The 18004-nt window shown below is 38.9% G+C and overlaps 1 protein-coding gene across 1 annotated transcript in view; it reads right to left on the bottom strand.

Moving 5' to 3' along the window:
* The window catches only part of LOC145389633 (uncharacterized), a 430407-nt gene that overhangs the window by 265020 nt on the left and 147383 nt on the right, over positions 1-18004 (bottom strand). The window lies entirely within an intron of this gene.

Here is an 18004-nt window from a genome sequence, read left to right as displayed (position 1 = left end):
GTATGAACTGGTTAGTGACGAAGCACCTATCTCTGAGCTAAAACGAAGTATAATATCTCCCATCATCATCATCACGGATATCTATCTATCTATCTATTGCCAGATGCCTCAATCCCGTTTAGGGTGGCCACAAACAAATCGCCTCCAAGTCGCCCTGTCCCCCGCCATTTCACTGCCCTGCTCCCAACTCACACACCCCTCTCTCATATACCTCTCCACCCCATCCCTCCATCTCATCCTCAGGCTCCCCCTCCCTCTTCCCCCCTCCACCTCACTCACATACACTCTCTTTGTCAGTCTTTCACCCTCCATCCTCTCCACATGGCCAAACCACCTCAGTGTGTTCCTCATAACGCTTCCTATCACATCCACATCAACACCACAACGCTCCTTTATATCCTCATTCGTCAGCCTGTCTCTCCATGTGACTCCACAGGCTCCTCTTAAATAACTCATTTCCACTGCTCTCACTCTTGACTTGTGTCCTTCCAACAACGTCCAAGCTTCACTTCCGTACATTAGAGTTGGTATCACAATACTGTCATGTAGTAACTTTTCCACTTCCATGCTCACTTCCCTGTTTCTTATCAATGCTTTCAAAGAACCAGCAACCTTTCTTCCATGCTGTACCCTTTCAAGCACTTCACCCTCCAAACCTCCATCCTTACTCATCACACTACTCAAGTACTTAAACGTACTCACATTTTCCAATTCCTCACCATCCAACCTCGCTGTACATTCACTGACTTCACCTCTCTCAAAGACCATCACTTTACTCTTCCCTACATTCACCTTTAGATTCCGTTTCTTACACACTCTCCCAAACTCATCCACCAAGCCTTGCAGCTCCCCATCGTCTTCACTCAACAACGCAGTATCATCTGCAAACAACAGTACAGGGAGTTTCCAAACACTATCCTCTCTCACCAGGGCCACTCCAACATCCACTACCCTACCTTGTACCTCTTTTATTACCCCATCCATGTACAGATTGAACAACCATGGAGACATGACACATCCCTGTTTCAACCCAACTATCAAAGAGAAAAATTCACTTAGTTCACCATCCACACGCACTGCAGCCTTCGCACCATCGTACATACTCTTCACAGCATTCAACAACTTCCCATCTACTCCATATATTCTTAACACTTTCCACAATCCTTGTCTATCCACCCTGTCATATGCTTTCTCCAAATCACGTATATAAGAATGATTATTAATGTGTTAAATGTGAGTTTTGCTGACACTTGAGCATACAAACTTCATGAAATAAACTTCTTCATTCAGTGCTGGACCAGGCAGCCTCTGCCATCTTTAATGTTTTGGTCAGCCTGGTCCAGCACTGATTGAAGAAGTTTATTTCATGAAGTTTGTATGCTCAAGTGTCAACAAAACTCACATTTAACACATTAATAATCATTCTTAAATATGTGACGACGACGATGATGATGATGATGATGATGATGAGAGGCAATACATTTCGTCTTAGCTCAGGGATAGGTGCTTTGTCAATAACCAGTTCGTACCGGATATACAAACAAACCTATAAACTAGTCACAATACCCAAAGAATCTTTAATGTTTCATAACTTAACACAATGAATTTGGTGAAGTTTAACCTCCTCATAAGAGAAAAAAAAGCCCACAGTTGGAGCACCTGTGGTATGGAGCTGAAGTGGTCGCCATCTTCTTTGTTTACAAATAGGGGAGCTCGCCAACTGCCAGGGAAATTTGCCCCGGAGTTTCAAACCTTGCCATGCCGCCGCACAATAGGTATTTGATGCATGTGGTTCTTTTTTTTTGGGGTTCTGGAACCTTGCCGTGTCACAAGAAACCACGGTATGGAAATCCAGCCAAAGGTGACTTGACTGTATGTAGTTCTTACCTAATTGTATCTTTACAAGAATGAGTCAAGCTCGTACTATCCCGTGTCTTAAACCATATTTATCGTACATATCCTTAAATTTGTGAATTGTTTTGGCACACACTATTTCATTTGGTAGTGCATTCCATTGATCAATTGCTCTGTTTGGGAAACTGAATTTCCTTACATCTTTATCACCTCTCTTCTTATGTAGTTTTTTGCAGTGTCCTCTTGCTGATGCTTCTCCATATATTAATTAATCATTTATGTCTATTTTCTCCTTCCCTGATATGTACTTATATAGCATTATCATGTCACCTCTTTTCCTTCTCTCTTGTAGTGTTGGTAGATTCAGTTTATTTCGTCTTTCTTCGTAGCTTAGGTCCGTTCAGCTTGGTATCCATCTTGTAGCGGCCCTTTGAACTTTTTCAATCTTGTCTATGTGCTTTTTGAGATGAGGACTCCAGCCTACTGATGAATATTCCAGGGTTGGTCTAATGAATGATGTTATTATCCTTCTTAGCATGTCTTCATTTATGTATGTGAATGCTATTCTCATATTTGCAAGCAGTGTATACATGTTCCGTACCTTCTCGCTGATGTGGTCAGCTGGAGATAGTCTGTTACTGATAATCACACCTAGGTCTTTCTCTCTTTCTGATGTGTATAGGGTTTTATTTCCTAACTTATAATCCCAATCAGGTCTTTTTCCACTTTTACCAAACTTGATTACATGACACTTGTCCACATTATATTCCATTTGCCATGTACTACTCCATTCATGAAGTTTATTTAATTCTTCTTGTAGCTCTTTACAAGAGTCTGTGTTAGTAATTCTCCTTTGTATTTTTGCATCATCTGCAAACATATTCAGATAGCTCTCATTTCCAGTGTTACTGTTTATATCATTTATATACACTAAAAACATGATTGGTGCCAGCACTGAACCCTGTGGTACTCCACTAGTCACTTCTTTCCATGATGAGTAGTTTCCTCTTAGTACTGTTCTCATTTCTCTTTTTATGAGAAAGTCTTGCATCCAACAAAACACTTTGCCTCGAATTCCTCCTTGATGGTACAGTTTCCATAAAAGTCTTTGGTGTGGTACTGTGTCAAAAGCTTTCTTGAAATCTAAATAGATACTGTCCACCCATCCTTCCCTTTCCTGTATTGTGTTTGTTACTCTGTCATAGTAGCTCAACAGATTAGTAACACATGATTTTCCTTTTCTGAAACCAAACTGTCTTTCTGTTATCATACTGTGTTCTTCTAGATGATTTACCCAAGCCTTTCTTATTAGCTTTTCTAATACCTTGCTTACAACACTGGTCAGTGATACTGGTCGGTAGCTGAGTGGATTTTGTCTATTTCCTTTCTTGAATAATGGGACAATATTTGCTTTTTTCCAAATATCAGGTAGTTTACCTTGACTCAAGGATTTCTTGAAAATTAAAAATAATGGTTTACTTAACTCCTTTCCACATTCTCGTAGTACCCAACATGAAATTTCATCAGGACAACTTGCTTTTCCTCTGTCTAATCTACTTAACTCCTCCTGTATTACTTTTTCTGCTATTTGTATATCTGGTAGTATGTGTGGACATGCATGTTCCACATAGTCCCTCTCAAAATTTTTTTCTTCTGTAAAACCTAATTGGAAATTCTTATTTAGTGCTTCACAAATATCTTTCTCTTGTGTATAAGTGATTCCATCATCCGTAATTGATTGTATTATATCTTTTACTTTGGTTTTGCTTCTGATATAGCTGTAAAACAGCTTTGGTTGATCACTACTTTTATTTATTATATCCTCCTCAAACTGTTTTTGGGCTTCCCTCCTTTTTCTTGTATAATCATTTCTTGCCTGTCTGTAATTATTATACATCCTTTCACTATTATGTCTTCTATATCTATTCCACAACAAATCTCTTCTTTCTTTTGATTTTTTACATTCTGTATTGAACCATTTCTGTATTTTCTTATCTGCTTCTTTGTGCTGTGGGATGTACTTCTGGACTCCTATTTCATAAAATTCACAGAATTTTTTATATACAGCATTTAAATCTTGTCCTCTAAGCTCATTTTCCCAATCAACTTCTAAGAAATACTTCTTTAGGTCTTGATAATTTCCCATTTTATAGTTTAGGCTCTTTTTGTAATTGTCATTGCTGTTTACTATGTCATATGCTATCCTGAAGTTATAATTTAGTACTGCATGATCGCTTTTGCCGAGTGGAGGGTGATATATTAAACTGTCAATATCATTTTCTTGCCTAGTAAATATTAGATCTAGCACTGAAGGTACATCAAGTCCTCTTTTTCTGGTGGTTTCCCTCACATGTTGCGTTAGAGAAAGAACTCTTGTACGAGATCCAGGAGCTTTTGGTCCCAACAGCTTTCTTGGCAAATTATATCTAGAGTATTCCAATTTATATTTGAATTGAAATCCCCAGTTAGTATAATTCTTTCTGATTTCTCTTCCATTTTATGTAATAATAATCTTAAACTCTGAATTGTACTCTTTGCCAGGTCCTCATATTCATCTCTTTCCCATGTGTTTGATCTGGGTGGCATGTACAAATTGGCTACAATTACTTTACCTTCAGATGTGTTGATCTCTACTGCAATCAGTTCTACTTGTGATGGTATATCTAGTTTTATTTCATTGACTTTTAGATTTTTCTTAGTTAAAATTATAATTCCTCCTCCTTTTTTTACATTTCTGTCTCTTCTCCATATATTGTATAACTCTATGTTTAGTATGTCATTGGATATCCTTGGTGTTAATTTTGTTTCAGTTAGGCATATTATTTGTGGTTCATTTTCTCTGACATAATCATTCATCTCTAGTAATTTAGATACCATTCCATCCACATTTGAGTACATCAACTTTATCATCTTGTTTATATACTTGTCATGACATGGTTCTACTACCTTCCTCCTTTTTATTCCATCCTGTTTGTGCACGAATTTTGTAACTGCAATCCTATTACTTTGTAAAAAAAATTCTTCTCTTCTGATCTTCCCTCATTTTTTGTTTTTGTTTCCTCCCTTTTCTCTTTCAGTAATTCCAGTTCCTCTTGTGTTAGGCATCTTTTTATCCATACATTTTTGAACTCCTCTTTTTCCATAAGATTCTTTGCATTTTTTAGTATCTCTTCCACAGTGTTTACACTCTGGAAAATCACCTTTAGAGGTCTTGTCTTGCTTTTCTCAAATTTCCCTAACCTTTTGTGTTCCTCTATGTCTTTACTACAGATTTCCTCTGATACTTCTTTCAGTAAGCTCATTACATTTGCCATCTCCTTTTTGTCTCTTGTGATCTTGTTTTTTACTTCTTCCTTTTCTATACCAGTGATTACTATAGATTTGTTTATATCTACTGAATCTCTGACTAACTTTGGATTGTTTTGGATTATTCTTTTCACCTCCTTTTTAATGCTTTTTTCCTCCACCCTTGTTTTTAAGTCTTTCTTTACTTTCACCATTTCAGCATACGTGGTTTCCACATCATTTTTGTAGCTTTGCACAGCTTCATTCACCTGTGTTATCTTCTCCTCAATATCACTGCTATGGTCTATAAAACTGCTTACTTGCCTAATTGTCTCTGTGTCATTTTTGAACTCTTCCATAACACTCTCGTGATTGACTACTGTACTTGCCATTTCACTCATTTTCTTCCTAAGTGTACTCAATTCCACTGTTAATTCACTGATGGTTGTGTCTTTCTTATTGGCCTCCCTTCCTAGTTTTTCTATTTCTTTCTTTTGCAAGTGCATCTGCATCTTTATTTCATCAATTTCATTTTTGAAAGCCATTTCTAGTTTGTTTACATGTTCAACCAGTCTATTGTGAGTCTCCACTTCAACCAGTTCTTGGTAGAAATCACCATTTTGCTTTTTACCTTTATCCCTTTTCTTTTCCAAATTTGCTTTACTAAAGTATGTATCCATTTTGCAATACTAAAAGTGCAGAGCATGTACTTACAATACCCGTGTTGTTGTAGTCTAAACAAACTTCAGATGACTCAGCGTATTCTTTCGTCTTGGTTCTCTTTCCTGTTTGAACAAGTCTTGTTTAAACTTATTATTATTTTTTTTTAATAATGAAAAATCATTTGGTCTAACCTGGTACAGAGCCTGACTCATACAAAGATACTAATTTAGGTAATGCCACTGGCCGTGTTGGTTCGGTACGGAGCGCCGATGTCGCACGTCCGCCTCGATTGAATCCCTCTGTGTGTGTGTGTGTGTATTTACCTAATTCTATTTACCTAATTGTGATATACAGGAAATGAACTACGATCGTAGGGTCCCGTCTCTGTTTCTCAGCAAGTCAAATTTAACTTTAAATTCATTTAAGCTTTTAGACTGGACGATCTCTCTGTCCAGGCTATTCCACAGGTCTGTACATCTATAAGGAAAACTATATTTCTTGATATCCTTCAAGTAGCTTGGTTTCTTCAGTTTCATTCCGTGTCTCTTGTTGCTCTCTTATCCCATAAAAACAAATCTGCTTTGTCAATTTTATCTACTCCCACCATGGTCCTGAACACTGCAATCATGTCACCTCCCTTTCTCCTTTCTTCTAAGGAAGGCAAATCCAGCTTTTCCAGCCTTTCTATGTATGACAGATCTGCCAGACTGGGGACCATTTTGGTTGCTGTTCTTTGTACAGTATTCTCTCAATCTTGTTTATATCTTTCTTTTTGTGTGGGGACCACACTACTGCTGCATATTCTAACCTGGGGCGAATCACGGCCACTATCAAATTTTTCATCATCTCCTCATCCATATAATGAAAAGCTACTCTTATATTAGTCAGGAGTTTATACATCTCTCTAACTGCCTTGTTCATGTGTTTTTCAGGTGACAAATTGTCTTGGACCAGCACTCCCAAATCTTACTCTTCTCTTGCTTTTGTGATTGGTTCATTACCCATCAAATAATTCAATGATGGCCTCTTGGTGCTTTTACCCATTTCCAATATTATAAATTTCTTTGCATTAAATTTCATTTCCCACATCCAGCTCCAATCATGAATCCTATCCAGATCCTCCTGCAGCATTTTACAATCCTCCTCAACCTCTACCTTCCTCAAGGTCTTTGCATCATCAGCAAACAGACTTGCATAACTGTTCACTCCATCTACCATATCATTTACATAAATCTGGAACATTACTGGCACCAACACCGAGCCCTGTCGGACTCCACTTGTTACTTCCTTCCATCCAGACATCCTATCCTTTATTATTGTCCTCATTTGTCTGTCTCTCAAAAAGTCTCTCATCCATTCAAGGAGGTTCCCCTTCAGTCTTCCTATATGCTCTAGTTGCCACATTAGTCTCTTATGAGGTACCTTGTCGAAGGCCTTCTCCAAATCTAAACACACACAATCCACCCAACCATCTCTCTCCTGTAGCACGTCAATCACTCTTGAGTAAAAACTCAACAAGTTGGAAACACATGACCTTCCATTTCTGAATCCAAAATGACTATCAGCCAAAATATTCATCTCTTCCAGATATTTTATCTATCTATCTCTCAGAATTCATTCGGACAATTTTGAAACCATGCTGGTTGGGGACAATGGTCTATAATTCAGGGGTTCTTCTCTGTTTCCTCCCTTATAAATTGGTACCACATTTGCCCTCTTCCAATCTTGAGGCACTTTCCCCTCTTCCAGAGAACACACAATTAAACTGTGAATCTTATCTGCCAGTTGTTTTCTGCATTCCTTGAGTACCCAATTAGAAATTCCATCTGGTCCTGGGGCTTTCCTTACATCTTGAGTATCCAGTAATTTATACATTTCCTGTACTTCCACTTCTATATCTTTTATCACTACATTTCTAGTCACTCCCTCCCCTTCCACAAACTCCATTTCATTGGTGAAAACTAATAGGAAACATTTGTTCATTATTTCTGCTTGCATTGCTGCATTTTTACAGACCTCTCCTTCTACTTTCAGTTTGGTGATTCCTTCCTTTTGTTTCAGCTTGCCACTGACAAATCTATAAAACAGTTTGGGTTCATCCTTACATTTGTCTATTACACCTTTTACAAAATTCTTTTCTTCCTCTCTATGTATTCTTGTGTAATCATTTCTAGTTCTTTTATATTCTTCCTTTGTTGTCTTGTTACCTCTCTTTCTCCAATTGTTCCACGCCATGTCTCTTTTTTTGCTAGCATACATCTTCTATTAAACCACTCCTTTTTCATGTTTTCTTTCCCCCTTATTCTTGGCACAAATTTTTCCACTCCTGAATTATAGAAGCCTAGAAAAATATCCCACTTCCTCTGTGTCTCTCTTGTTTCTCTGAATTTTCTCCAATCTGCATTTTCGAAAAATTTTCTCAATCCTGTAACGTTTCCTTTCCCAAAGTTGTATCTTCTCTGCCTATAAAGCTCGTCTCTTGGCTCCACGTTCCCTGTTATCATCTGGAACTCAATGACCACATGATCACTTTTTCCAATAGGACACAGATATTTCAAGGATTCTATTACATCGGGTTCTTTGGTAAACAGTAAGTCTAGTCTTGCTGGTGTGTCCTCACCTCGGAACCGTGTCTCTTCCTTGACCCATTTCATCACAATGTTCATTGTTATATAAAAAATGTAGTGCCCCACGAATCTTCGCTGCCTCCTGAGTCCCATTCCTCCCAGTTCACCTCTTTACAAATGAAGGCACCCAGTAAAATTATATTGTTATTTTTCTCAGTCATATTCTGTAAATAGCTAGTCATGTCTGACAACATTTCTTGATATTCATCATCACTCCATGCTCTTGTCTTAGGGGGAACATACACTACTGCCATATCTCTCTTGCTATTCTCTTCAGTTTCTAATTTCATATTTATCACTTCGGCCCTGCCTTCTCCCATTTCCACGGTATCTACATTTATGTTATTCTTCACTGCTACCATCACTCCTCCTCCTCCTGTTTTTTCTTTTCTGTCTCTTCTCCACAGTTTGTATTTACCATCTCCCATATGAACACCAATATCTTCTCTTGATTTGGTCTCTACAAAGCACATAACATCAGGTTCATGTACTCTTAAAAAATCGTTGATTTCTAGCCTTGCCGATATGAAACCATCAATATTAGTATGTGCCACCTTCCGATTATTTTTGATGTTTTTTATACCCTCTTTTCTCCTTCTCTCCGCCAGTACCACTTCCTTAATTTCTGATCCATGATTCTCCAATAAAACACTGTCTTCTCTTCGTCTGTTCTCTGTTTCTTACCTTTCCTTCCTTTACTAACTCCTTTATTTCAGCTCTTTCTTCCTCATTTGCATCTCTTCTTATCCAAACATTTTTGAACCCTTCCTTGTCTGATAATTTCCATGTTCTACATAACATCAGGTTCATGTACTCTCAAAAAATCATTGATTTCTAGTCTTGCCGATGTTAAACCATCAATATTAGTATATGCCACCTTCCAATTATTTTTGATGTTTTTTATACCCTCTTTTCTCCTTCTCTCTGCCGGTACCATTTCCTTAATTTCTGATTCATGACTCTCCAATAAAACACTGTCTTCTCTTCCTCCGTTCTCTGTTCGTTTTTTACCTTTGCTTCCTTTACTAATTCCTTTATTTTTGCTCTTTCTTCATCATTTCCTTATCCAAACATTTTTCAACCCTTCCTTGTCTGATAATTTCCATGTTCTACTGATAATTTCGTTTACTGTTGCCCGAGATTTAAACTTTACCTTCAATGGCCTTGCCCCTTCTTCCTCATACTTTCCTAACCTATAGTAGCCGCAGCGAGAAATGAACGCTGTGGTGGGGCAGGCGGGATGACCTGGGATTCCCCCACTGTTGCCATATCCACATGTCACCGACCATAGAGGTAGGATGTCACCGACCATCGGCCACCGCTGCAGCCCCGCTCCATGATCCTTACCCTGTGTCTCTGGCTTTCTCTTTCTCTCTCGGTTTCTATATAAACTGGTGTATTTCCGAAACTAATTATGAAATTATTATGACTTTTGTTCCACACCACCACTGAGGTAAAAATCAAGGAGAGTTTTCTGTATAAAGGTTTCCCCCTCCTAAATGTGGCATATGAGAGGGGAGTGCGGCCTGCCGATACCCCCGCCTGACATATAATTATACACTCGCCAGAACAGACCTGCCCTCAGACAACTGTTGGGAAACCTTTATACAGAAAACTCTCCTTGATTTTTACCTCAGTGGTGGTGTGGAACAAAAGTCATAATAATTTCATAATTAGTTTCGGAAATACACCAGTTTATATAGAAACCGAGAGAGAAAGAGAAAGCCAGAGACACAGGGTAAGGATCATGGAGCGGGGCTGCAGCGGTGGCCGATGGTCGGTGACATCCTACCTCTATGGTCGGTGACATGTGGATATGGCAACAGTGGGGGAATCCCAGGTCATCCCGCCTGCCCCACCACAGCGTTCATTTCTCGCTGCGGCTACTATAAACACCTCTTCAATCTCTTCTTAAGCTTCGCTGTTTTCCTCCATGACTACTGATATTATTTCTTTCACCTTACTCAGTTCTTCTCTTTCTCATCTTATTGTCCTACATTTTTCTTTAATTCCTGAAATTAATACACATTTCTTCTTACCTGCTACATCGCTAACTAAAGATTCTCTACTCAGCACCCTAACCACTTCCCTCTCCATCTTTTCCTTGCTTTGTTGTTCTAAAATCACTTTCAAATTTACATTTCCCTCTTCCTGAATTTTCTTCCACCCCTTATGTTGCTCCTTGATTTCTTTGATGTGTTCGTCCTGTATTCTTGATCTGGATTCATACTCATCTAGTTTGCTTTTCATCCTGTCTCTTTCTTCTTCCAACCTCTTATTCTCCCTCTTGAGCTGTTTTATTTCATTTTTTGCTGATTCATTAGTCACTTTCAATTTTGTGATTTCTCTTTCTTGCTCTACACTGCGTGTGCAAACTTTTTCCAGTTTACTTCGTAGAACTATGATCTCTCTCTCCTGCTCTTGGGTTCGTTCCTGTAACTCTCTAATTACTACCCATACCTTTTTTCTTTCCTGGACATTCCTCTCCGTTGTTTTCTCTACTCCAGCTACTCTTGTTTGGTTCAACATAATGCTTCCATTTCCCACATCGTCTGTGGAGAAGCACTCAAATTCCTTTTCATACATAAACAAAGCTCCGTTGCCCTCCGCCATTTTGCAACCATATGGAATCTTTCAATTTCCACTATATCTCGTACTCTTTGACTGAAACCTGCAGTTTTTTTTTACTATTGACCAACGGGATCACCACTCATGCACTCATTTACATAATCACGATAGGCTGGTCTCCTTTTTCGCCACTGATTTAGTGATTATTTCTGCACGATCCAGGAAGAGCTCCGTCTCTGTCAGAGACCAGTGTGTGTGTGTGTGTTTACCTAATTGTATCTTTACAGGAATGAGTCAAGCTCATACTGTCCCATGTCTTAAACCATTTTCATCATGCATCTCCTTAAATTTATTAATTGTTTTGGCACACTATTTCATTCAGTAGTGCATTCCACTGATCAATTGCTCTATTTGGGACACTAAATTTCCTTGTGTCTTTATCGGCTCTTTTTATGCAGTTTTTTGCAGTGTCCTCTTGCTGATGTTTCCCCATAGGTTATATATTCATTTATGTCTATTTTCTCCTTCCCTGATATGCATTTATATAGCATAATCATGTCTCCTCTTTTCCTTCTCTCCTGTAGTGTTGGTAGATTCAGTTTTTCTAGTCTTTCTTCATAGCTCTGATCCCTTAAGCTTGGTATCCATCTTGTAGCAGCCCTTTGAACATTTTCAATTTTATCTGTTTCTTGAGACGGGGATTCCATACTACTGATGCATACTCCAGGGTTGGTCTGATGAAAGATGTTATTATCTTTCTCAGCACATCTTCATTTACGCATGTGAATGCTATTCTCATATTTGCAAGCAGGGCGTACATATTCCATACCTTCTCACTGATGTGGTCAGCTGGAGATAGTCTGTTATTGACAATCACACTTATGTCCTTCTCTCTTTCTATGTTTAGGGATTTACTTCCTAACTTATAATCCCAATCTGGTCTTTTCCCATTTTTACCAAACTTGATTACATGACACTTGTCTACACTGAATTCCATTTGCCATGTACTGCTCCATTCATAAAGTTTATTTAATTCTTCTTGTAGCTCTTTACAGGAGTCTGTGTTAGTAATTCTTCTTTGTATTTCTGCATCATCAGCAAACATATTTAAATAGCTTTCATTTCCAGTATTACTATCCATGTCATTTACATAGACTAAAAACATAACTGGTGCCAGCACTAAGCCCTGTGGAACCCCACTAGCCACTTCCCTCCATGATGAGTAATTTCCCCTTAGTACTGTTCCCATTTCCCTTTTTCTGAGAAAATCTTGCATCCAACAGTACAGTTTGCCTGAGATTTCTCCTTGATGGTACAGTTTCCATAAAAGTCTTTGATGTGGCACTCTGTCTAATGCTTTATTGAAATCCAAATAGATGCTGTCCACCCACCCTTCTCTTTTCTGTAATGTTTCAGCAACTCTGTCATAGTAGCTTAATAGATTAGTAACACATGATTTTCCCTTTCTGAAACCAAACTGCCTTTCTGTTATCATATTGTATTCTTCTAGATGGTTTACCCAAACTTTTCTTATCAACTTTTCCAGTATCTTACTAGTTAGTGAAACTGGTCTGTAGTTTAGTGGATTTTGTCTAATCCCTTTCATGCAGCACCCAACATAAAATTTCATCTGGACCATTTGCTCTTCCTTTGTCTACTTTGCTTAACTTCTGCTATGTTTTTTTTTTCTGATATTTGTATATCTGGTAATATGTTTGGGCATGCATGTTCCATATCATCCCTCTCAAAATTATTTTCTTCTGTACAAACTGATTGGAAATTCTTAGTTAGTGTTTCACAAATATCTTTCTCTTGTGTACAGAGGTTCCCTTCATCCGTAATGGATTGTATTTCATATTTTACTTTAGTTTTGCTTCGGATGTAGCTGTAAAATAGCTTCAGTTGATCACTACTCTTTATGATGTCCTCCTCAAACTGTTTTTGGGCTTCTCTCCTTATTCTTGTGTATTTGTTTCTTGCCTGTTTATAATTGTTATATGCCCTCTCACTATTGTGTTTTCTGTATCTATTCCACAGCAAGTCTCTTTTTTCTTTTGATTTTTTAGATTCTTTATGAACCCATTTCTTTATTTTCATTTCTGCTTCTTTGTGCCGAGGGATGTAATTTTGGACTACTATTTCATAAGTTCACAGAATTTTCTATATACTGTATAACATTCAAATCTTGTCCTCTAAGCTCTTTTTCCTGATCTGTTTCTAAGAATTGTGTGTGTGTGTATTTACCTACTTGTATTTACCTGTTTGTAGTATACAGTACTCCCTCATTATCGACGTTTTTTTTATTGACGGATTTGATTATCGACGTTTTTTTTTTTTCTGCTGGGAGTTATATTATTATTATTAAAAAAATAAAAAAATAAAGAATTGTATTGGCACCTCCTAGCAAGTTTGCGCGCCATCCCACCAGGTGTTTCTGGCTGCTCGCGGCATGTTCCTGCCGACCCAACAAACAACAGCATCAGTACACGTTTGTTTGTTGTTCTCACTGTCTCACATCGTGTTCGGCCACATCTATCGTGCTTTCGCGACCATCATGGCTCCGAAGCGCCCTTGTAACACTCCAACTGGAAATAAGGCAGCTAAGAGAGCAAGGAAAGTACTTACCTTGGAAGTAAAGAACGAAATATTACAAAAACTTAGAAGTGGAATGAGCTATGCAGCGGTTGGTCGCGAGTATGGCATGAATGAGTCCAGTGTTCGTGGCATAAAACGGAGAGAAAAAGACATTAAACATGCTCTGGCTTCATGCACACCAGGATCGGCTAAAGTAACAATACATGTGAGAGATGATGCCTTGGTGAAAATGGAAAAGGCACTGAATATTTGGATTGAGGACTTAAACCGTCGACACGTGCCGCTAGACTCCCAGTTCATCAGAAACAAAACAAAACAACTCTATGCTCGGTTTGCTGGTGAAAGCAGTGGTGTTGGTGAAGATAATGGTGATGAAAGTGAGGCAGGTGAAAATAGTGATGATGGTGATGAAAGTAATGACGATGGTGATAGGCCTAGTAATGTTGGTGCTTCTAGGCAAAAGAAATTTGCAGCCAGCAAGGGCTGGTTCGAGAATTTTAAGAAAAGGTATGGCCTACATAACATTAGGATGACTGGTGAAGCAGCTTCAGCAGATCAGATAGCAGGAGAATCGTACCCACGTGACTTTGCTGAACTTATAAGGGAGAAAGGGTACCATGTGTTTAATGCGGACGAAACAGGCCTGTGGTGGAAGAAAATGCCTAAAAGAATGTACATTTCGAAGGAGGAGAAAAGTGCGCCAGGCTTTAAAGCAGCAAAAGATCATGTGTCTGTGCTGCTGTGTGGTAATGCAGCAGGACATATGATAAAACCCATGCTCCTGTATCATTCCAAACGTCCACGTGCTTTAAAAAATAGAGACATGAACCTCTTGCCTGTGTTTTACCGATCAAACAAGAAAGCATGGATGACAGCAGAATTGTTTCTTGATTGGTTCCACAGCTGTTTTGTCCGAGAGGTGGAAAAATATCTAGCAAACCTGGGAATGGAATTTAAAGTTTTAATTGTTTTGGACAACTGCCCTGGGCAACCAGAAGGTTTAAAATTTGCCCACCCCAACATTGAGGTTGTCTTCCTCCCCAAGAATACAACCTCAATATGGCAACCAATGGATCAGGGAGTCATCGCCGTTTTCAAAGCAAAATATGCAGAGAAAACATTTGCCATGATCAGGGAGTCTCTTGATGAGAAAAGTGAGGCCACAAGCAGGGAAATATGGAGGCAGTATAATATCGCCCAGTCCATAGCTTTCATTAAAGAAAGTCATGACGAGTTGACAACAAAATGTGTGAACTCGTGTTGGAGAAAATTATGGCCTGACGTCGTAAACGATTTCCAAGGATTCCTCTCTGTTGTTCCCCAGTTGCTCAACATCGTGAAACTGGCTCATGAAGTTGGTGGTGACAGTTTTTCAAATTTACGACCTGAGGAGATAGAAAATGAACTTCTGGGACTTGCTGGTGAAGCCCTGACAGATGAGGATCTAGAACAACTCATCAAGGTTCGAGAGCAGGTTGAGGATGAACTAGAAGAGGAACAGCTCCCCACACTTACTCTGGAAAACCTAGGAGAAGTGTTAAGAATGACACGGGCCCTCACTGACCGTCTGTCTGAAACAGATCCATCGCTTGAGAGGTCTCTTAAAACGAAGAGGTTGCTGGAAAGTGCCATGATGCCCTACGTGGAGATTCAGCGATCTATGAGGAGGGAAATATCTCAGACCAAAATTGAGCACTTCTTCAGACCAGCCTCCCAAAACTGACAGCACTACAATAAACTGAATGGTGAGCAGAATTACATTTCTGTATAGTTTACTGTTTAAGATATAGAATTTGTTATAATGTTAAAGACGAGTTGGATTTTTTGTCAATAAAGGATATTTTTTGCAAAAGTTAGGAAGAAATTAAATATGAAATATACGAGCATAAGGAGAGTTGAATTTTCCTAAAAGAAGATCCTAGCAAAAGCTAGGCTAAGATTCATCTTTGATAGCATAAACTGCCATACAGTCGTGAAAATTTAGGTCTGGGAGAAATGGAATACAAGAATGAAAGGAAGCTCTTGAGAATGAAAGTAAATAGGAGAGCGTGGTCTCTCTGGTATGAGCTAGCAGCACCACGCGTGTGTTGTGAAGATCGGTGCGAACAGCTGATCTAACGTAGCACTTGCCTCACACTCTCAGTTATTAGAACGTATGAATGACCACCACTGCTGCTTTCGTTTTTTTTTTTTTTACACACTCGGTTATGTAAACGTATGGATGGCTACCACTGCTGGTTTCGCCTTTTATTTTTAGATGGAGTGAGGTGTAAGTGGAGAGAGAAGTGACGATACAGCAGCCATTACAAGTTGAGGTCCAGTGTACGACCACTATGCATCAACATCAGAGATTATGCTACTTTTTCCATAATTCTTTACTTAATATAAGTAGCTTTATTATGATATTCAGTTTTTCAATTGCCTAACTAATTTATTTCTAAGAAACACTAAAACTAAACTGCATATTACATACGAGTGATTGAAGGGATACTAAAATATATAAACAAAGGGTACCTGACCAGAAGAAAATCGGTATCGACGGTTTTAGGCATCAACGGGTATCTTAGGTACCTAACCCCCGTCGATAATGAGGGTGTACTGTACAGGAATTGAGCAATGCTCGTGTTGTCCTGTCTCCATATCTACATTTATCAAGTCTACATTTACACACATGAATGTTTTTTCTCATGCACCACCTTTTCTTCTAAGTCGTTTCAAATAATTATGTATTTACCTAATATACCTAACTGTGAGCAGGGCAGTGAAATGGCAGGGGACAGGGCGACTTGGAGGCGATTTGTTTGTGGCCACCCCAAACGGGATTGAGGCGTCTGGCAATAGATAGAATAGATAGTGATATACACGGAATGTGCTATGCTCGTTGGTTTCTGTCGCTGTTTTTCAATAAGTCAAATTTAGCTTTAAACTTGTTTAAGTTTTTAGACTGGATGATCTCTTTGTCCAGGCTATTCCATAAGTCTATACTTCTGTAAGGAAAGCTATATTTTTTGATATCCATCAAGCAGCTTGACTTTTTCAATTTCATTCCGTGTCCTCATGATCCTCTCTTATCCCATAAAAACAGATCTTCTTTGTCAATTTTATCTACTCCCACCATGGTCCTGAACACTGCAATCATGTCTCCCCTCGTTCTCCTTTCCTCTAGGGAAGGCAAATCCAGCTTCTCCAGCCTCTCTCTGTATGACAGGTCTGCCAGACTGGGAACCATCTTGGTTGCTGTTCTTCGTATTCTCTCAATCTTGTTTATATATTTCTTTTTCTGTGGGGACCACACTACCGCTGCATATTCTAACCTGGGGCGGATCATGGCCACTATCAATTTTTTCATCATCTCCTCATCCATATAATGAAATACTACTCTTATGTTAGTCAAGAGTTTTATAAGTCTCTCCAATTATCTTGTTAATGTGTTAATCTCTTCTCTCGCTTTTGTGATTGGTTCATTACCCATCAAATAATTCAATGATGGCCTCTTGGTACTTTTACCCATTTCCAGTATTTTACATTTCTTTGCATTGAATTTCATTTCCCACATCCGGCTCCATTCATGTATCCTATCCAGATCCTCCTGCAGCATTTTGCAATCCTCCTCAACCTCTACCTTCCTCATGATCTTTGCATCATCAGCAAACAGACTTGCATAACTGTTCACTCCAGCTACCATATCATTTATGTAAATCAAGAACATTACTGGCGCCAACACCGAGCCCTGTCGGACTCCACTTGTTACTTCCCTCCATCCAGACATCCTATCCTTTATTACTGTCCTCATTTGTCTGTCTTTCAAAAAGTCTCTCATCCATTCTAGGAGGTTCCCCTTCAGTCCTCCTATATGCTCTAGTTTCCACATTAGTCTCTTATGGTACCTTGTCAAAGGCCTTTTCCAAATCTAAATACACACAATCCACCCAACCTTCTCTTTCCTAAAGCACGTCAATCGCTCTTGAGTAAAAACTCAACAAGTTGGAAACACATGACCTTCCACCTCTAAATCCAAACTGACTATCAGCCAAAATATTCATCTCTTCCAGATATTTTATTCATCTATCTTTCAGAATTCTTTCACACAATTTAGCGACCATGCTGGTTAGGGACACTGGTCTATAATTCAGAGGTTCTTCCTTGTTTCCTCCCTTATAAATTGGTACCACATTTGCCATCTGCCATCCTTAAGGCACTTTCCCCTCTTCAAGAGAACACAGAATTAAACTGTCAATCTTATCTGCCAGTTGTTCTCTGCATTCCTTCAGTACCCAATTAGAGATTCCATCTGGTCCTGGGGCTTTCCTTAAATCTTGAGTTTCTAGTAGTTTATACACTTCCTGTACTTCCACTTTTATATCTTTTATCACTACCTTTCTAGTCACTACCTCCACTTCCACAAACTCCTT

The sequence above is a fragment of the Coenobita brevimanus genome, chromosome 14 (genome assembly GCF_032717465.1).
Source record: "Coenobita brevimanus isolate Jiangsu-jjx chromosome 14, ASM3271746v2, whole genome shotgun sequence".
NCBI classification, from domain to species: domain Eukaryota; kingdom Metazoa; phylum Arthropoda; class Malacostraca; order Decapoda; family Coenobitidae; genus Coenobita; species Coenobita brevimanus.
Note: the sequence above shows the minus strand (reverse complement) of the source record. Positions and strands in the feature narration are given on the sequence as shown.